General features: G+C 37.4%; 1 long non-coding RNA gene across 1 annotated transcript in view; it reads right to left on the bottom strand.

The window, feature by feature from the left end:
• Positions 1-884: 884 nt before the first annotated feature.
• The window catches only part of LOC138353700 (uncharacterized), a 46,853-nt gene continuing 26,117 nt past the window's right edge, over positions 885-21,620 (bottom strand). The window contains exons 3-4 of the long non-coding RNA XR_011223282.1: positions 12,472-12,935; positions 885-6,233 (exon numbers count right to left, since the gene is read on the bottom strand). This is a non-coding gene — a long non-coding RNA (uncharacterized lncRNA). The remainder of the gene's footprint in view (positions 6,234-12,471; positions 12,936-21,620) is intronic.

Here is a 21,620-nt window from a genome sequence, read left to right as displayed (position 1 = left end):
TGTAGAGCATTTCTGGTTTGATTAAGTCGTACTCTAGGAATATCAAAACTGTATTTATTTCTGGTGTGGTGCTCATGGGTTCTGTTACAACCTTCTATGAAGCTTTTGAGATCAGGATTGGCATTATAGTTTAGCATTTTATATATGTATAATACACATGAGAGAATGTGCAGTGACTTAATGTCTAACATATTCAGAGATTTGAGTAGGGGTACCGAGTGATGTCTGGGGCCAGAATTTGCTCCAATACTGCTCCAATATTGATTGGAGCAGTTTAAGTTAAACAGTATATTTATATATAGCATTTATTTATTTATTTATTATTCATATATATATATATATACAGTAATAGTGGGTACATTGGGTTTATGGGAGTACAAAGCATTGATTTCTTACATTCTTGAGTGTAAAACCACTGACACGCATAGTATTTTGAGCATGAAGCTCCAAGCTCTCAAATCATTACAAAATTCCATACATTCTTCATTTGAACACTAATTTTTATATTAGCTTACCTGTTTCTCAGCTTCCCTTTTCATATTCTTACTTCCCTGTAAAAGACAAACCCACTAATGTAGAATCTCCATTAACCAAGAACCATTAATTTTCTGTGCATTTAGAAACTGTCCACATATTATATTCTTTTCTTTCGTTACTTCAACCTTAGCTGTCAACCACTTGGACTGGATGGTAGTGATGGTCTCACTTCTTGCAGGTCTGTGTTCAATTCCCGACTGTCCAAGTGGTTGGGCAGCATTCCTTCCCTTCATCATAAAATCCTTATCCTCATATTCCTTCCCAGTGCTATGCAGTCATAATATGTAAGGTTCTCTCCTGGTATTTACCTTATCTTACTACAATCTCATTCTATGAGTACCTCTTTCATCATTCTTTGGTCTTTTAGTATTCTTTCCTCTCCAGAGCTAAAATTAACAATTCTACAGCTTCTAATGCAAGTGTATGCATGCTATACAAAATATGTGAAGTGTTATTTGTCACATGTGCAACTGGCCAGATCAAAGCAAAGTAAAATAGTAGTTAAATGGATGTAGTTAAGATGATCCTCTTTCTCATAAGTTTGCAATTTTATCCAAATAAGTATTCAAATACAAATTCATAGTAAAATACAGTACTGTAATAGAAAATTTGAGTGAATATTCAGAGAAACCAAAAACAACATCCTTGGTCTGCTGCAACTATTACCTTCTAGCTCTGTCCTCACATGACAAATTCTTAACATTAATCCTTAGTGTATTAAAAAGCATTGTCTATATTTATACTTTATAAAAATTTAATTTTCACGTACACACTGATGGAATTATGTTAATTTTCAGTGCTTTAAAATACTGAACAATTTGAAAGATGTTGATTCTGGAAAATTTCTTCAAAAGGTCAGATATAACACAAACAAGGAGCAACGGTTTCAAGCTTAAGCCACAGTGTAGGACTGAGAACAGGAGATGCTTTTTCACCCACAGGATTATAAACCCATGGAACTGCCAACCCACCGAAGCCGTAATTGCTAAGACTCCATTGAATTTCAAAATCTAACAGGAAAAGATTATCAAGGCAAATGGGAGGATCTTCGACAAGCCGCCTGCTTCCTATACTCGTCGAGGCTGCTAGTATTAGTGACTCAGGTAAATTTAGGTAAACATTTGTACTATGCTGGAATTCAAAGTCAGATAAATTCAGTGTTCTGAATTGAAATACTACTGATGGTGTGTCTATGATGTATTCACCTAGTTGTATTTGCCTAATTGTGTTTACAGGGGTTGAGCTCTAGCTCTTTTGGCCCACCACTCAATTGTCAATCAACTTTTTTTCACACACACACACACCCCAGGAAGCAGCCCACACAGCTGTCTAACTCCCAGGTACCTATTTACTGCTAGGTTACAGGGGCATCAGGGTGAAAGAAACTGCCATTTGTTTCCGCCTCCACCGGGGATCGAACCCGGAACCTCAGGACTACGAATCCGAAGTGCTGTCCACTCAGCTGTCAGGCCCCTGTAAATCTACTGTTCTCAGTCCTGCACTGTGGCTTAAGCTTGTGTTTGAGTGTATCATTGTATCATTAGTATACCATAGATGTTGTGTCTGAATGTATCATTAGTATACCACAGGTGGTGTCTATGATGTGTCTATGAGTGGATTATTAGTATACCACAGATGGTGTGTCTGAATGTATTATTAGTATACCACAAATGGTGTGTCTGAATGTATTATTAGTATACCACAAATGGTGTGTCTGAATGTATTATTAATAATTACCAAAGTGTAATTACAGTACGAGAGCTATGCTCGTGGTGTCCTGTCTTCCTAGTATTCTTTGTCGTATAATGCTCTGAAACTACTGAAGGTACTGACCTCCAACACCACCTCACTTAGTTTGTTCTAACCGTCTACCACTCTGTTTGCAAAAGAAAACTTTCTAGTATTTTTTTTGGCACCTTTGTTTCCTTAACATAAATCTGTCTCCTCTTGATCGTGAAGTTGTTGGTTTCAGGAATTCCTCTTGTCAGTTTGGTAGATTCCTGTTAGTATTTTGTACATGGTGATCATATCATCTCTTTTTCTTCTACCTTATAGTTTTGGCATGTTTAATGCCTCTAGTCTCTACTCGTAACTCTTGTTTTTTTAGTTCCAGAAGCCATTTTGTAGCGTGCTGTTGCCCCTTTCCAGTTTATTTATGTGCTTCTTGAGATTTGGGCACCATACAACTGCTGCATATTCCAATTTTGATCTCACAAAAGTCATGAACAGTTTCTTTAGTATTTGACCATCCATATAATTAAAAGCAAGTCTAAGGTTGGAAAGTGATGCATACGCTCCTCTCACAATGTTCTTTGTGTTCTTCTGGCAACAGCTTACTATCCAAAACCATCTCTAGGTCTCGTTTTTTATTAGAGTTCTGTAATTCCTTTCCATGTAAATTGTGTGTGGTCTACAGTATTTTCTCTGATTCCACAGTCCATAACATGGCATTTTTTTACATTGAATTCCATTTGCCATTTTTCCCTCCAAGCACTTTTTTACATAGATCAATTTGAAGGGCATTACAATTGTCTGCATCTCCTATCTTCCCCATTATCTTAGCATCATCTGCAAACATGTTTAAATAATTCTGTATTCCTTCTGGTAGATTGTTTATGTACGATGAACATTACTGGTGCAAGAACTGATCCCTATGGTACTCCACAGATGGGTATCTATGAATGTATCATTAGTATACCATAGATTCTATGTGTATGAGTGTATCATTATTATACCACAGATGTGTGTATGAATGTGCCTGACACTAGGCTCATATTAAGGGAGTAATACATCTACATATTATGACAGACTTTTTAATTGCATATTCGAGGAAGAGTATCAGTAATGTTTGTTATTATATTTTTTAATTTGATAATGTCTCCTATTTGGGAAACATGTTTACATGGCATAGGTTTCAATAACTTATATTTTGCAATATAGGATATCTTACGATATAGCACAAAATAAATTAAATCCTCTCTTTTTTTTTTTACATATATCACCAATTTTATGTGGTTGTATTTCAGCAACAGCAAAAATAATAATAATAATAATAATAAAAAGAGATCTGCACATTATCTCCTCTCTCATCTACATTAACCCTTATGTTGCAATGGGCTTAATGTCCTTCCAAATGCCTCTCAGCATCTTGAGTCAATTTTATTTGCTGATGACACAACCTTCATTTTCTCCAGTCCTAGCCTTCTTATTCTGAATAACACAGTGAATACTGAACTAAATAAAGTTCATCTTTGGCTAAAAAAAACTCACCCATAACATTGACAAAACCTTCTATATTTTGTTTGGTAATAAATCCTCAGATCAAATTAATCAAGGAATTAACAATATCCAAATTAGTAACAAAATAGATGGTAAATTCCTTGGTGTCCTCATAGACAACAAGCTGAATTTCTAGGGACACATTCTAAATATAGCAAAAAGTTTCTTATATGGTTGGTATTCTTTCTAAAATTGGATAATATGTACCTCGTCCTGCTCTGGTAATTATTATTCTATTACTCTCTCAACTATCCTAATCTCAGTTATAGTATCTGTACTTTGGGTTCTACTACCCAAAATCGTCTAAGTTCTCTAATTACTCAACACAAATCTGCTATTAGAACAATAACAAACTCTGGCCCCCAGACAGCACTCTGCCCCTTTACTTAAATCTTTGAATATGTTAGATATTGAGTCACTGCACATCGTCTCAAGTGTACTATATATACTTAAAACTCTGAACTGTAATGCTAATTCTGACCTTAAATGCTTCCTAGAAGGTTGTAACAGAACCCATGGGCACACATTAGAAACAAAAACCTATTTGATATTCCAAGAGTGCAACTTAACCAAACTAAAAATGCTCTACAAATCAAGGGACCCAGAATGTGGTATGACCTTCCCAATCACGTCAAAGACTATCCCTTTCTCAACCAGTTTAAGAGAAAAACTATGCACAGTACTACCTAATAAACTCCACGTAACCTACCTTACCTCCTCAATGTCAACCTATGTCTTGCTGTTTTCAAACAATATTGATTATTGACCAACTTGTATAACTGCTGATATTGACCATGTATAAAGTTGAAGAAAATTGCACTCCTCTGTTTATTTAGTTAAAATTAGTTTTGCTGTTCTGTTTCAATTTCTGCTGTTCCATCCATCATGTAATTACTGTATTATCATTCTTTTTTTATTTTATTTCACTTTTTCAATTCAATTTATGTTTTTTATCTCAATTAGTTTTAAGTTTTAGTCTAAGTTCTTTTCCCCACACCTTGCCCAAAATGCTGTGCGTATAAGTGGCTTTAGGAATAGTATGTACTAGGTCTATCTAGAAATCCAACATTCTGTTTGTAACTCATTTTAAATGTACAGTATGTACTTTTACCTGAATAAACATTATTATTATCAATATCATTAAGATGTAATCCAAAATAGAATGGTAAATGTTCCCTTTTTGCAAATCTCCATTATTTTCAGTGCTTTTTGTCCATGAGTATGTATATAACGGTTTCTAGTCTATCTGCATATAGATTCCTTTATTTACTACCATAAATTATAAAATATTAAGTTTTAAATTACTTTATAATATATTTGGCTTTTTACAAAATAATGATACAATACTATAATTGAATATTTTTGTGCAAAGAACGTAATGAGATTAAGGATACAGTATCAATGTATTTAAATTTATGTGATAAATCTTAACAAGCTAACCTTCAATGATTTTGCATTTTATAAAACAACTGAGGTTTTCCGCTATACAATACTTAGACTGTACTACTTGGAAAGAGTCCCGGTAGTACAGTCGGATTCATTCTCGACACACTATTGAGAATTCCAGATTCAAATCCCGGGAAGGACAGAAATGGTTGGGCGTATTTCCTATCGCTTAATGTTCATGTCTACCTAGCAGGACTAACCCAGGAGTTAGTCGCTTAATGTTCATGTCCACCTAGCAGGACTAACCCAGGAGTTAGTCACTTAATGTTCATGTCCACCTAGCAGGACTAACCCAGGAGTTAGTCACTTAATGTTCATGTCCACCTAGCAGGACTAACCCAGGAGTTAGTCGCTTAATGTTCATGTCCACCTAGCAGGACTAACCCAGGAGTTAGTCGGCTTGTTGTGAGGTTGCATCCAGGGCGGGGTCAGTAATTCGACTTGGAGGAGGGGAGGGGGACCTCGATATAAGCCTGTGCATGAATACACTCTGGCTGTTGGTCCCCACGACAATGAATTATAAAATTATTGAATTTACAATATGTATATTAAATTATGTTAACAGATTACATTTTTCCCTTGTACTTCTTATGCAGAGGTTTAACTAATACTGTACTGCTAAGTCTAATATGTAAATACAATGTATTTTCTTTTTATAAATTAACTTCCATTTATCAACACCACAATTTTCAAGTTAAACTATGAACTTTTGATGGACAGCGTAGCATATGCCGTGTCAGGTTGCTTCTCTGTGTAGAACAATAACTACAGTGAGGACAAGCAAATGGCTTTTCTCCAGTGTGCTTTCTTAGATGATTTTGAAAATTTGTCCTGAAAATGGTGCTGTAGGAGCAGTAGGTACAGACGAGATCCCTGGCAGGTCGCCCAGGAATACCAGCTGTTTTACCCGAGGGCATCCATGTATTGATTCCTAAATACTGTGCTTGAGTCATTGAGGTCACTCGATCCACCTGAAGAAGAAATTGTACATTTAACTATATGGTATATGCAAACAATATTATAAAATTGACATTTACAGTTTATAAAACAAATTTTAGTAATGCATAATTCAAACATTACAAATACATGTACACATGAAACAAAACAAAAATTACCAGGTAAATTATCTCTCTTAGTTTCATCATCAGAGACCAGTGCTAAAGATAAAATCCTATGTTGCAGCCCAATTGTAAAGCAATACAGATTTGATTGCATACATACGGTTATTCAGTTAGAAAAATCCTCGGGAATAATGAGGGCTCCTTGTCAATCCATTATTTCCTACCCCCTTCAAGGCCATATAAAGATATTGGCCTTCAGGCAAATTCAGGAAAAAGTTAAATTACATCTATTAATTAAGGTTAAGGTAGTCATTTAAGTTTCTCAATTTGTAATTAGTAGTTTTTGATCTAATAGTGAAAAAGCATTGTGTAAAACCTTGAAGACAAAGAAAGCAAAAGGCCATCAGTCAAATTGAAAAAAATTGAAATTTTTTTTATGGCATCTTATAAAGAAGGGACAAACTATGTACACTGATTACATGTCAGAATATAATGACATTCCCAGCAATACCCTGGAGATCATGCCATTCCATAATAACTATGTAAGTAACAAAAGATAAATAACACTAACATCACACATCTTAAAAAAAAAAAAATCATAAATCACAAGGAGTCAAGATGTCTTAATAATGACTAACATGAGCTTAGAACATCATGAGCCTGGCAAAGAAATTTGTGAAACTCTAAAGATTTGGTATTATTGTTTTCTGTGAACCTTTAAACACACAAAAGATTAATAATCACAATGAATGATTCATGAAAATAACACCAGTCTTGACTCCTATCACCCAAACCCCGCTCCACTTTAAAGTAACCATGCTTATGCACTCCAACCACCGAAACCATACTCCTGGAATTCCATACACATCAAATATTGTGAAAACCCACTATCACAGACCTCTATGCTAAATCTCTTGTTATCTAGATTGGGGAGGGGGGGGTGAACATCCGTGGACATCTTCAAGAGAAAACTAGATAGTTTTCTTCAAGGAGTGCCGGACCAACGGGGCTGTAGGGAATATGTGGGCCTGCGAGCCGCTCCAAGCAACAGCCTGTTGAACCAAGCTCTCACAAGTCAAACCTGGCCTCGGGCCAGGCTTGGGGAGTAGAAGAACTGCCAGAACTCCATCAAGCAAGTATCAAGCAGGGGTGACATCCCTAACACTACAGTGGAGTTGATGCCACTCCATAATATCTACACAAATACCAAAAGACTGATAGCTCTATCACATATAAAAGTCATCAGAAAAAATGCAAAGAAAATCATAAATCACATGGAATCAAAACATTTATATAAACATGTCCAACATGAGTTTAGAACATCCTTTTCCTGACTAGCAATTGTTAGACCAATTTATAAGTCTTGGATCCTATGGATGATAGGCAGAATGCCAATGCAATGTATATAGACTTTGCAGGCGATGAGTCACAATAATGTGGCTGAAGTATGTTGACCAGACCACACACTAGAAGTTGAAGGGACGACGACGTTTCGGTCCGTCCTGGACCATTCTCAATCGACTTGAGAATGGTCCAGGACGGACCGAAACGTCGTCGTCCCTTCAACTTCTAGTGTGTGGTCTGGTCAACATATATAGACTTTTCCTTAGCTTTCAAAAAATTTGACTGTGGTGTAATAACACAAAAATGTACATGAAACAAATTATTTCCAAAATAGGATGATTAATTTTCCTAGCAAACATAGCACAATGAGTAATAGTAAACAGGGTAAAACCTGCATCTTCCAGAGCTAATAGTTCACCCCCAAGAGTACTGTACTTGCTACAGTACTCTTTGACATACTCCTACCTGAATCAAACCATAGCAGCATATTAATGAAGGGTAATGAAGGGTAGAAACAATGTATAAGACCTGGGAGTGATCATGTTTTCAACAGGTAGATGAAGAAAAGTACCTTGGATTCAGAATCCATCACTAAAAGTTGCACAACAAGTGGGAGCAGCAGTAATAAAGCTAACCAAACCTTGGGAATAATCAAGCATACCTTCACCTTTAAGGAAAAAGAAGGTATTCATTCAATTGTATAAGTCTTTTGGTGTGCCCTGGATTATTGCATCCTGGCATGGAGACCTCATCTTCAGAAAGACACAGCTAGGTAACTAGGTAACTAGTTGAGTACAGCTGCACCGGAGAGGGTGCAACACCTGGCAACAAAAATCATCCCAGAGCTTAGTCATCTCTCATATCAGGAACGGTTGAGGGCCACAGGGCTAACAACACTGCATACCAGGCATGACAGGGTGGATCTCATTGAAATCTTTAAAATACTGAACAATTGGGAGGATATTGATCCAGACAATTTCTTCAAAAGGTCAGATGTAGCACGAATCAGGATCAACGGGTTCAAGCTCAACAAGCCACAATGTAGGACTGAAAACAGGAGGTGCTTTTTCACCAATAGGGTTGTAAACCCGTGGAACTGCCTACCTGTTGAAGCTGTAAATGCCAAAACTCTGCTGGGTTTTAAAATACAGCTAGAAAAGGTTTACAACAAATGAGGGGACCTTTGACAAGCCACCAGCTTCCTGTCCTCGTCAAGGCAACTAGTATTAGTGACCTCTCAGGTAAATTCAGGTATGTATAAACTGGCTGCCTGTTTCCTGACGGTAAATTATCTGCTCATTCAAGGTAGTACCTACTCAGCCAAGGAAAGCTTAACAGAAACACAACTAAACTTATAAACATACTGAACAGACACGGGATATGAGAGCCACCTAGCTGGTTCCCGTATTCTATCCTCATCATGGATGAGTGGGTAATACATGTCTGGTAAGGCCAGGGACACGTCTGATCATATTGCCCCAATATTTTTGTATTTTACTATTGCCTAATATAATTGGGAGCTGCCTCGATTCGGCCAATAGGCCTTCTGCAGTTATTATTATTATTGTGTTCTTTTGCTCTTATTTCTGAAGGTGTATTGAAATATTAATATATTCTGATGAGAATATGAATTAGTTATGTTAAGTTAGGTTAGATTTGTAAAATTTCTACGTGAGGTTTGACTCAAATAAAAAAAATCAAATCATATAATAATATAACGAAAAACTTTATTAATATTTGGTGATGTATTAATTGCAGGACTACCACATCTGAACATTGAAATAATAGCTTTAGTGCTTTCAACTTTTTTGGGGCCATTGTCAAAAAATTGACAGAATGGGAAGCAGAGACAGTTATGAACAACCAGTTCATGGAAACCAGAACAGAGAGGCGGGGAAAGCAGTGATCTAAAGTCACACATGGTAAATCCAAAGTGAACACAAAATCACCAACAGGAAATGTGGATTTAAATACATAGTAGGATGAGAGGGATGAAGGAAGAATGACAAGGAATATAAGCAAAATTATGATTAGTTCTTGATGCATTGTTGCAACAGGTAAAGCAGACACTTTATAATAACAAACCTAAGGCTAACCTTCACTTTAAAAAATATCACTTGTGTTACCATACTCTGATGGGCTGGCTAAACTTTCTTGGATCTTCAAGATTTTTAATGTCAATTACGTTTTCAAAAATAACAATACAGGTACAGTAAAATCCGTTTTAATTAGGAACTTGCCCATTATTTCAACAGATTGAATATATTCTGCCCCCATGCAAGAACTGTGACTTTATATACATCGGGCAGACAGGCATAAAACTTGATAAATGCTTTTCTCAACATTGATATGCAATAAGAACTGCAGGGCAATCTAGCACAATTTTCCTTCATGTTAATCATGCCAAACACATCATGGATTGAAATAGATACAAAAATATTGCTCATTGCAGTGGATTTCTTGAAGTGATTGAGTCTGCTCTAATTAGTCATTGTCCAAATACCCTTAATATTATCCAAGGTTTGTTATGTCTCATTTAAACAGAGATCAACATGAACTCCACAAATGGTCACAAGACTGACAAATGCTTTTTAATATAAAAAATGCAAGACTTTGCATGTGGGGCATTAACAACCCATGCAAGCACTCAAACGACAAGACCAACGGGTACTTATCAACTGGGTGCCAAGTCATGTAGGAATAATAGGAAATGACATTGCAGACGAAGCTACAAAACTTGCAACTAAGAGAAGAAATGTAAACATTTACATACCACAGAGTCTATCACAGATTAAGAAAGTAATTAGAAACAGAGCAATGCAAAGATGTACAGTGACCACAACACAGCAGTTGCAACATCAGGATCTGCAGGTTGGTACAAGAATTCAACCAACTACGAACCACTTAGTTTGATGAAAGGGAGCAGTAGAGCAACAGAAGTACACTTACATCGCATCAGGCTTGGATACCCATGTGCATGGGAAATAGGCTTACACGTTCTGGAAGATGAGAGGAAATGTCAGCATTGTGGAGAAACACCTGACAGACCACTGGAACATTATCTAACAAAGTGCACAGTTACAAACCCATTAAGATTTCAACTTAGATTCAACAGAGCAGAAGAAGTTGTTAAACACATATGGCAAAATCTTACTGAAGCGACCATACAAGTCATAAATACTCATACTCCACCCAAGTAAAACAGAAACAAGCAACACTTAGAGGTCCAGCCAGAGACTTAGGGCCCGTGCAGGAATATCCCTGCAAAAAAAAAAAAAAAAAAAAAAAAAGTCAACTACCAAATTAATAAAATTATCTTGCAGCAAATTGATGAAGAAAAAGACCTTGGAGTCAAAATCCACTATTCACTGAACATTACACAACAGGTAGGAACAGCAGTAAAAAATGCTAATCAAACCCTAGGAATAATCAAGCATATCTTTGACTTTAATCATTTTTGTTCTGTTACCTTACAGTGGAGCAAAACTCTTATAAAAAATATTTACCAATTTCTTTGCCACAATTAGTGTGTTTTTATTAGGACAAACTATAGAACTAATAATTGTGTATATTTAAATACTTTGGACGTCTGACCTCGCCATGAATTTCCGACTGTAAATGTTCCAGGCTCCCTGGGCCTCTCGGTGATAAGAAAAATGTTTCCAATAATTTTACATTTCATAAGTTATTTATGGGTCATAACTATAAATTTTGTGTCAAAATATTCACCAAAGAATTCTCTAGAGAAACGATGCAAAAACAAAAGTGTTTTTGCAGTAAGTTATGCTACTCTTCACACACATTCCTGACTGTAATCATAGCAGGTTTGGCACGTCCTGCTCAGCAATACTAAAATGTTTACAGTCATTATACCTTTTCTACATCATTTGTTAGGTTATAACTATAAATTTATTGTTAAAATCATCACAAATGAATTCTGTTAAAAATAGATGCAAAAATAAAAGTGTACTGTATTTCTAACAAATTGTGTTACTGATGAATATATGAATGTTTACGAATAGCAACTGGATGATGCATTTCAGCAACAGAACATCCACAGAACATTTACTATCGGAGTATGGATATCACATTTTAGCATCAGAACATTTACTGTCAGAGTATGGACGTCACATTTTAGCATCAGAACATTTACTGTCAGAGTATGGACGTCACATTTTAGCATCAGAACATTTACTATCAGAGTATGGACGTCACATTTTAGCATCAGAACATTTACTGTCAGAGTATGGACGTCACATTTTAGCATCAGAACATTTACTGTCAGAGTATGGACGTCACATTTTAGCATCAGAACATTTACTGTCAGAGAATGGACGTCATATTTTAGCATTATCGTAATGCAAAAGTGGTAATGCCAAATGTGCATGGAAAAGTAAATCTTGAGCATTTTCTTGTTTATTGTAACAAAATTCAAATTCTCCAGACACTTTTTCATAATTTAGACATAGATCTGAAATATAAAGTTTTGATCATTACATTCAGACTTCTTTTGAATTAAGCTTCATTCAAGCAAGACATTACTATACCATATAATAATATAAATTACATTATTTAATCATAATCCAAAATATATACAGTATATAGCATTATTTACTTAAGAGTATATAATATTTTATATATGTTGCTGTAGCAGTTCCCTTTACCATACTCATGTGTCTCTCTCTAATATTCTTGGAAATACAGTACATTATAGTAGTAATTAACAACTCATATCTATAAGCCTACACAAAATAGTTAGTCCACAAAGGTACACCTCGAAAAAACAGAAAGCAGGATCACTAACTTTTGTCATTGTGGCATGAATATTACCAACAAAATAAAGTATCACAAATTCTTTCATTGTGAACTATGATGTTTTGCTAAATGCTTTCTTAAGTTGCCTGTCTGTGCAGCACGGAAATCACATTTGTCACAGGCATATGGTCTTTCTCCAGTATGAGTACGCATGTGAGTCTTCAGATGAGTCTTTTGAGCTGCACGATATGTACAGTAAGAACAGGAAAAAGGCTTTTCTCCTGTATGTGCACGCATGTGGTATTGCATATGATTTCCATTGGGTGTTGAATAAGGACAAATTGGACACTGGTGGAGTTTGTAGGTTGAGGCAAGATTTGCACAAGGTCCCATGACATCCATCCCAACAACAGTTCCCACAGCTTCAGAAGTTATTCTCTCAGTTCCACTGTTGGGCATCGCTGCTGTGACTCTCATCCTGTGAGACGTCTCACTCTCCATGCCAAGCAGAACCTGTGGGGATGACCAGCTCATTTTATGGTCATATTAAAGCTTATATGCTACAGAATTTGCAGACAAAAAAAATTATATGCTGTTCTTAATAGTAATATTGTATGTGGTCATCAAACCTGTGCTGTATCAGTTTCATACATAGACTTCATATACCAACACAAACCTGAATCTAGTTTCACTGACAAGGAGTGTGGCATCTAAAATATTTATTTTTATAATTTGGCTGGTGCAATGGCTTGGGCTTCAGATATTTATTTTGAAATTCCAAGCACAATTTCGAACCATTTAGACAGTATACAGATAATGATATAATAGATATATAATAATGAAGAATGGATAATGTTCATAAACTGACTAAATTTGAACAAACACTAAGGTGAACACTAAGATGCATTTTGGTGCTTGCATAGGTAACATGTTATTGTAAATGTATTGCAATTTTTTTCATTCGTATAAAAAGCTGAATCTTACAATGCTGAATGAACAAAGATGTGAGGGGAACATGATAACTTGCATACTGTAGCATACTACAGTATTTATTAATTAAAAAGCATTTCTATTCATAGTTTCCAAGAAAATATACTGAAATAATTATGTATAATTGACACATCAAAAATTCCTATGAAACCAAGTGTACCATGTTAGCAAAATGCTTGAAATTGGTACCATGCTACCCTCATGCTCGAGATGCCCAGTGTACCATGCTACTCTCCATCTTAACCATCCCACATGATTAAGATGACTAGTGTACCATGCTACCCACATCCTTGAAACACCCAGTGTACCATGCCAGGCACGTAGTTGAGACGCCCAGCGTACCATACCAGGCACGTGGTTGAGACGCCCAGAGTACCATGCCAGGCACGTGGTTGAGACGCCCAGCGTACCATGCCAGGCACGTGGTTGAGACGCCCAGCGTACCATGCCAGGCACGTGGTTGAGACGCCCAGCGTACCATGCCAGGCACGTGGTTGAGACGCCCAGAGTACCATGCCAGGCACGTGGTTGAGATGCCCAGTGTACCATGCCAGGCACGTGGTTGAGATGCCCAGTGTACCATGCCAGGCACGTGGTTGAGATGCCCAGTGTACCATGCCAGGCACGTGGTTGAGATGCCCAGTGTACCATGCCAGGCACGTGGTTGAGACGCCCAGCGTACCATGCCAGGCACGTGGTTGAGATGCCCAGCGTACCATGCCAGGCACGTGGTTGAGACGCCCAGCGTACCATGCCAGGCACGTGGTTGAGACGCCCAGCGTACCATGCCAGGCACGTGGTTGAGACGCCCAGCGTACCATGCCAGGCACGTGGTTGAGATGCCCAGCGTACCATGCCAGGCACGTGGTTGAGACGCCCAGCGTACCATGCCAGGCACGTGGTTGTGCCAATGTCTGCTCAAATAGAGCAGACGTTTAGCAGTCATACAAGTTTGAGGCGGTGGAATTGAAATAGAAAGCTTTACAATAGATAAAGACATCCAAAATATTTTTTCACGTATACAAAATCAAAATCAAAAACCTCCACCAGTATTGGACCTTTCATTACAACTGAAGGTATGTACACAGAGGACAACAAAGAAATTAGTGAAATTCTAAGAAGCCAGTATGAGGCTATGTTTAGCACCCCAATAAAAGTTGAAGATCCAGACAGCTTCTTTATGAATGACATCCTAGCTTTTTTTTTTTTTTTTTTTGCAGGGATATTCCTGCGCGGGCCCTAAGCCTCTGGCTGGCCCACTAAGTGTTGCTTGTTAATGTTTTACTTGGGCGGAGTATGAGTATTTATGACTCGTATGGTCGCTTCAGTAAGATTTTGCCATATGTGTTTAACAACTTCTTCTGCTCTGTTGAATCTAAGTTGAAATCTTAATGGGTTTGTAACTGTGCACTGTGTTAGATAATGTTCCAGTGGTCAGTGGACTACATCCTAGCTGTAGATAATATAACTGATATTAACACAAACTTGGAAGACTTTGAAAGAGAAATTGACAACATGCCCATGCACTCAGCCCCTGATCCTGACTCATGGAATTCAATATTGGTAAAGAAATGTAAAGTACCAGCAGCCCGAGTGCTCAGCTTAATATGGAGAAAGAGCTTGAATACGGTGGAGATACCAGCAGCACTTAAATCGGCAGATATAGCTGCTCTGCACAAGGGAAATAGTAAAGCTTCGGCAATTTTTTTTAGACCAGATACACTAACATCATACATAATAAAAGTTTTGAAAGAGTGATTAGGAATCAAATTTCTAGTTTTATGGAAAATAATGAACTACACAACCTAGGACAACATGGATTTAGAGCGGGAAGATTCTGTCTGTCACAGTTACTCAACCATTATGACAAAATCACAGAAGCCTTAGAAGAAAAGCAAGATGCAGATGTTGTATACACAAGCTTTGCAAAGGCATTTGACAAATGAAACCATGGACTGATAGCCCATAAAATGAGATCACTTGGAATAAAGGGTAAAGTGGGGCATTGGATTTTCAACTTTCTGTCAAACAGAATGCAGAGTGATTGTTAATCAAATAAGATCAAGCCCAAATGCAGTAAAAAGCTCTGTAGACCCGGGCATAGTCCTTGCAATGCTGCTATTTCTCATTCTGATCTAGGATATAGACAGAAATACTAGTCACAGCTTCGTGTCATCCTTTGCAGATGATACAAAAATCAGCGTGAAAATTTCTATTGTAGAAGACACTGAAAAACTGCAGGCAAATATTAATGAAGTCTTCAATTGGGCAACTGAAAATAACAGGATGTTTAACGGTGACAAGTTCCAGGTACGTACTTAGGTATGTACTTAGTGTACCAGGTACGTACTTAGGTACGTACCTGGAACTCATAGATTTAGGTACGTACAGATTTACTCATAGAAAGAAAGCAACATGTAAAAGATATGAGAATTATGATGTGTGATGACCTGACATTCAGTGAACAGAACCGAGTAAATATAGCGGCGGCCAGGAAAAATGATAGGATGGATTAGGAGAACGTTCAAATCCAGAGACCCCACAGCAATGCTAATACTATTTAAGTCCTGTCTTGAGTATTGCTCCGTAAACGATAAAACATCTAAATTATTGGGACCGTCTCAAAGCTCTCAAAATGTATTCTTTGGAAAGGAGATGAGAAATGTAATAAATAATATATACATGGAAGATACTTGAAGGCCAGGTCACAAATTTGCACAGTAGAATAACAACATACTGTAATAAAAAAAAAAGATAAATACCGTAGTACAGAAGATATGTTGGACAAATACTGTATGCAGTGGATACAGATAAACCAATTACTAGTATGGTGGCAAAAATCCACCTTAAAAGTCGGGCATCATATAAATTTCTCAAAGCACGAACAGTTCCTTTCCATTACAAGCAATTGGACTAATCAGTTCTAGTAAGGTGTTATAAATGCAGAAGGCATTTTAGAATCAATTACACATAGTGAGTGGACCGACTCAATGATACCAGTGTTGAAGATGGACTTAGTTCATGAGAATTTGTATGGATTTGTATGTACCCCTGCACTGCGCACCTGTTTTTGGCAAAAACTTAATAGTGCAAATTGTTAAGGACATATTTTTGTTGTTTTTATAAATGTTCAGGTAAAGTTAATGTCAAAATGTTTCCAAACTCAACTATTTTCACTTCTAAACACAAAGAGTGATGAAAACATTAAAATATAGCCTAATTAAAAAAAAACTGACAACTCTCAAAACAGCGTTTGTCATTTGGTGCAGTGCAGTGATTAAAGAATTAAATAACTGTATTCATTGTGAGAAATACCCTTTACCAATCATTGACAAGTTATTGTCATTGGTTTGTTGTAAGGATGAAGGCCATTTTGGAAGAATGTGTTAGTGTTGATAACTCAACTAGGTTGGGTTGTAAAGGAAAGACATTTGAAATTCCCACCAGAGCAGCAGCTAGTCCTACACATGCACAGTGCATTGTCAGTGTGAGGATGTTCCCCTCTAAAAGAATATAAACATCAATCCAATGAAGGAAAATAAAAAGTCTCAAGTACAATCAGTGACTGAAACTTGAGTACAATAAAGTACACAAAAGTACATAAAGTACAGTTTTCTGAGTACACAAAAAGAGTATGTACAAATCAGTGTTAAATGTAGGAAACCAGTTTGAAACTCAATGAGACAAGGAAATAAATTGGGGATACGATTTGAAAAATAATATTATTAGAAAACTGGGGGTTGGACAGAGAAGCGCGCTGATGATTCGTGCAATTGGCTGGTGGTGGTAGAGAGGACAGGCGGATGTCAGGGGATGCTCAGTTGTTTTCAGTAATACAATAAATGCAGTGATTTCAATTTTGTGGTGCTATTTTTATAGATAGGTGTAGGATATATAGCTATATTTAAATTTTTCACGTGTACAAGTGGATAGCTGGTATTTAGTGTTGGTTGATCCGTCCATCCCAAAGTGGGTATTGCTGAGCACATGTTCAGTATTCTTCTGGTCATTGTCCATGATATTCATTTGTTAACTAGGAAGGACCTTGGTTGTTAGCATAACTGGAATTTGCTACTAAAGTTGTAAGGAGACTGCAAAGTAACACCTTCTCTGTTAGAATTTCTGGAATTTGTAAGCGAGAAGATTGTAAAGTAACATAATGACTTTAAGTTCCGGTTTTAGTGGGACCTGTATTAAAGTAACTATTCCAATGTAGTACTTGTGGAAATATTATTTCCATTTTATTAGTTATCTTGTAAAGTGGTTTTAACCACTCAAGTGCGCCATATTATATTATGACATCCCCGGTGGTGTGCCAGAATTTTTTTTAATTTCCCCCAAAAAATTTCTCTTATATTGTTATCATGCCCGAAATGCTTTGCGTAATAGTGGCTTTAGGCATTGTATGTACTAGCTCTATCTATAAGTCCACCAATCTTTGTAAAAAAAATTCTTGTATGTATGTACCTTACCTAAATAAACATTTATTTATTTATTTATTTATTTAAAATGCAGTCTCTGATTACGGGAAATTAAAATAAAAGATTATATTTGACATACTTTAGCTATAATGGAGCAGAGAAGGTGAGCAATTTATGGGTGCTGTGTGAGTAGGCACCCAGACAAGCTTGTCCCTGTATCTGGACACATACTCCTGGCTTTGAATTCATATTCACAAAATTTCTGTCTAGTTTCCTGAAGAAACTAGACTCAAGAAGGTTCGTGGCAATGAGGATGTTCACATCCTTTAATTGTTTTGTTCATTCTTTCTAGCATGTCATTCTAAAGAATTGTAAGAAAGATTGTTTCCAGGTTTTCCAATTTTTTTGCTCAATCCTTCTGCATCTCGCCATGTATTCACTTGCTGTTCATTGTCGGCTGATAAAGAATTCAGTGCATGTTTTATTAACTCGAGACCCCTATACAGTACTCACTAGGTGAGTACAGAGCATGAACACCATCAAAATGTGCTGACCATCTTGTGTCAGACAGATGCTTGACCACAAAATCTTTTCCTAAAGATGATGTCAATACATCCCAGTGATGAGTAGAATCAGCAAAAAATGAATACAGATGCTGAAGAAAGTCAAAGAATTTACATTTACTCCCACCAAGTTCAGGCTGTATCCAGCACAGGGAAATTAGATGCCAAAGTCATTGAGTTGATGAATCCGTGCTTACAATCCTGTATATCGTCCAGACATATTTGAGGCATTATCATATGACTGACCACGGCAGTTTGATAGTGGAATTTTGTTCTTATTAAGAAAATCCATGACAGTGTCTGTGAGATCCTTTGCTCCACAAGAAAAGATGGGGACGAACATCAAGAAACGTTTTACAGGCTCACAGCCTTTAATGTATCAGACAATAAATGTCAGTTGATCTGCATGTGAGATGTCTGAAGTGGAATCTACACTTATTGAATAATATTTTTGACTCTTTTTACTTCAAGAATAGTACAAAGAACCTGTTGTCCAATTAATTCAATAAATTCCTCTCGGATATTTGCAGATAAATATGATGGATTCCCTTTTCCAGGATTTCCATACATTTTGAGATGTTCTTCCAAGAAGGGCCAAATTCACTCAACAGCTCTAGTATACCTAAATAGTTGCCATTTTTTGCTGGCCCAATAATCTGATTTTCTCCATGAAATGGCAAACCTCTAGACTAGAGGCACGAAAGCGAATTACAGAAACCACACGTGTCAACACTATGCCAATATTCCTGCTCTGAGCAATGTTGCTCAAGTAATAAAGAATCTACATTTCCAGTTCCTTTATGCCTTATCAAATATGTTTCGATGTTCTTCTCTATTTGCATGTTCTACAATAACATTGCTGTGCTTCCAGTCATTGAGCCCCAATGTAGCAAAAGGATATTTTTTCTTGGACAATAGGCAATACAGTGGCACCTCAACTTACAATTGCCCCGTCACGATAATTTCAAGTTACGATGTAAATTTGATCGAAAAATGCGACTCGACTTACGATAGTGTCGTCGACTAACGATGTTTGTTGGTACACGTTTGGGTTGACCGAGCGCATGGTTTCCGTTCATGTGGGCTGACCTACCTCAGTTTACTAGAGCTGCCCGCTCAGTGATGATCACGCCTATAAGAAATTCCGCTTTTGTGGTGATTTTTTTGCTTTTTGAACATAAAACTGATTATTATATATCACGCTATGGGTCTGAAGAAAGTCAGGGGTAAGGTTCAACATATGAAAACCCATGTAACGATGACCATAGAGCAAAAAGAAGAGATCATTTGTAAATATGAAGATAGTGTGCGGGTTGTTAAACTAGCTAGGCAGTACAACAAATCTCAGTCAACAATATCCACCATACTTGCTAAAAAAAAAAGGACATTATGAGTGCTAAAGTGGCAAAAAGGGTATCAATACTCACTAAACATAGAACATAAACACTTGAGGATGTTGAACAGTTATTGTTAGTTTGGATACACAGCAAGAAGTTAGCGGGTGATAGAGTTTCAGAGGCCATCATTTGTGAAAAAGCAAGGAAATTGCATGAAGACCTTTTAAAGAAACCCCCTGGAATGAGTGATGCAAATGCGAAAGAGTTTAAGGCGAGCAAGGGGATGGTTTGAGAAATTTAGAAAAAGAAGTGGCATTCATAGTGTTCTGAGTGTTGTGTGTTGCGAGCTGGTGGAGGAACACAGCGAAGAACTGACCACTGAAGAACTACACAAGGAGCAATAACGAGAGACAGCTGAGAAAATTTCTTCAGGGGAGGAGGAGACTGTACAGAATGTCCCTTCCTCATTAATTAAGAAAATGTGTGCACCTTACCTTACCTTGAGGTTACCTTGAGGTGCTCCCGGGGCTTAGCGTCCCCGCGGCCCGGTCGTCGACCAGGCCTCCTGGTTGCTGGACTGATCAACCAGGCTGTTGGACGCGGCTGCTCGCAGCCTGACATATGAGTCATGAGACATATTATGCAGCATGGGAATAATTGCAAACTTTTGCTGAAACGACTCGCCCAAATCATGGTGCAGTAGGCTGTTGCCTTAACCTTTTTAATGACACTGTGATGCCTCACTACAGACAAAAATTAAAATGTATGGAAAAACAAAAATCTCTGGAAAGGTTTTTAGTGAGACAAACAAGCAGTGAATCACAAGCAGGTCCTAGTGGTATGCAGGCAAAACGTAGGAGAGTGTACCCCAGAGAAGTCATCACTGCCTGATGTTATAATGGAAGGGGACTCCCCTTCCAAACAGTAACAGCTCTCCTCCTACCCCCCTCCTCACCATCTTCCATACGCATCAAGAGTCCTCCATAAAGGTAAGATAAACATATGTACTCTATTGTAGTTAGAGAAAAAAATTGTATTCAGTATAAAATGTATTTTTAAGTTAATATTTTTGGGGGTGTGGAACGGATTAATCCAATTCCCTTTATTTCTAATAGGAAAAATTGCTTCGACTTACGATACGTCTCTGGGAAAAGATTACCATCATAAATCGAGGCCCCACTGTATACAAAGCAGTACAAACGACCTTGGGATGGTGAATAGAGTAGCCATTCACATTTTACATACCACTCTGCAGTTCACAGTTGAACACATTGTTTGATAAATACCTTGTCTTCATATTCTCTACTCCAGTTGTTTTATACACTCTGCATGAGTTTCAAAGGTTGCTATCATGATTCTGACATGATGAGGGCCCCACTATGAATCCAGTAATCTATTGTTAGAATCATTAACTTGCTGCCAATGTTGGAATATCCGGACAGTCAGCCGGACAAGGATTTTGAATTGAATTTTCCGGATATGAAAGCCAGGCCTTGGGCCGTACCGTATTAATTCCGTACGACTATGGCTCGAGGCGCATGGTGTAGGAGGGGGTGGGGTGGGTGGGTCGTGTCGGGAGAGAGGGGAGCATTGGGAGGGACCACCTGGGGGGATAAGGGGGATGTGGAGCGGCCTATACACTACAGTACAGGAATTACCATTAATTTTAGAACAATTCATCATAGCCAAAAACAAAAGAAATACTAGTAATTATGTAATAAAAAATACTATACAAGTTAACTAAAAACAATTTGCACAGGCTGAAGTTGCCTTCAAAAATATTGTGATTTTTTTTCCTCCTGGCGGCCTACGTAATGTGCCTTCCTGCCCCAAGTGGATCCATCCAGGCCTGGTCAAGCCATGTGCTCTCATCCCTCATGTTATACC

Source organism: Procambarus clarkii, chromosome 59, assembly GCF_040958095.1.
Source record: "Procambarus clarkii isolate CNS0578487 chromosome 59, FALCON_Pclarkii_2.0, whole genome shotgun sequence".
NCBI lineage: Eukaryota > Metazoa > Arthropoda > Malacostraca > Decapoda > Cambaridae > Procambarus > Procambarus clarkii.
The sequence above is the reverse complement of the archived record's forward strand: the minus strand, read 5'-3'. Positions and strand labels throughout refer to the sequence as shown.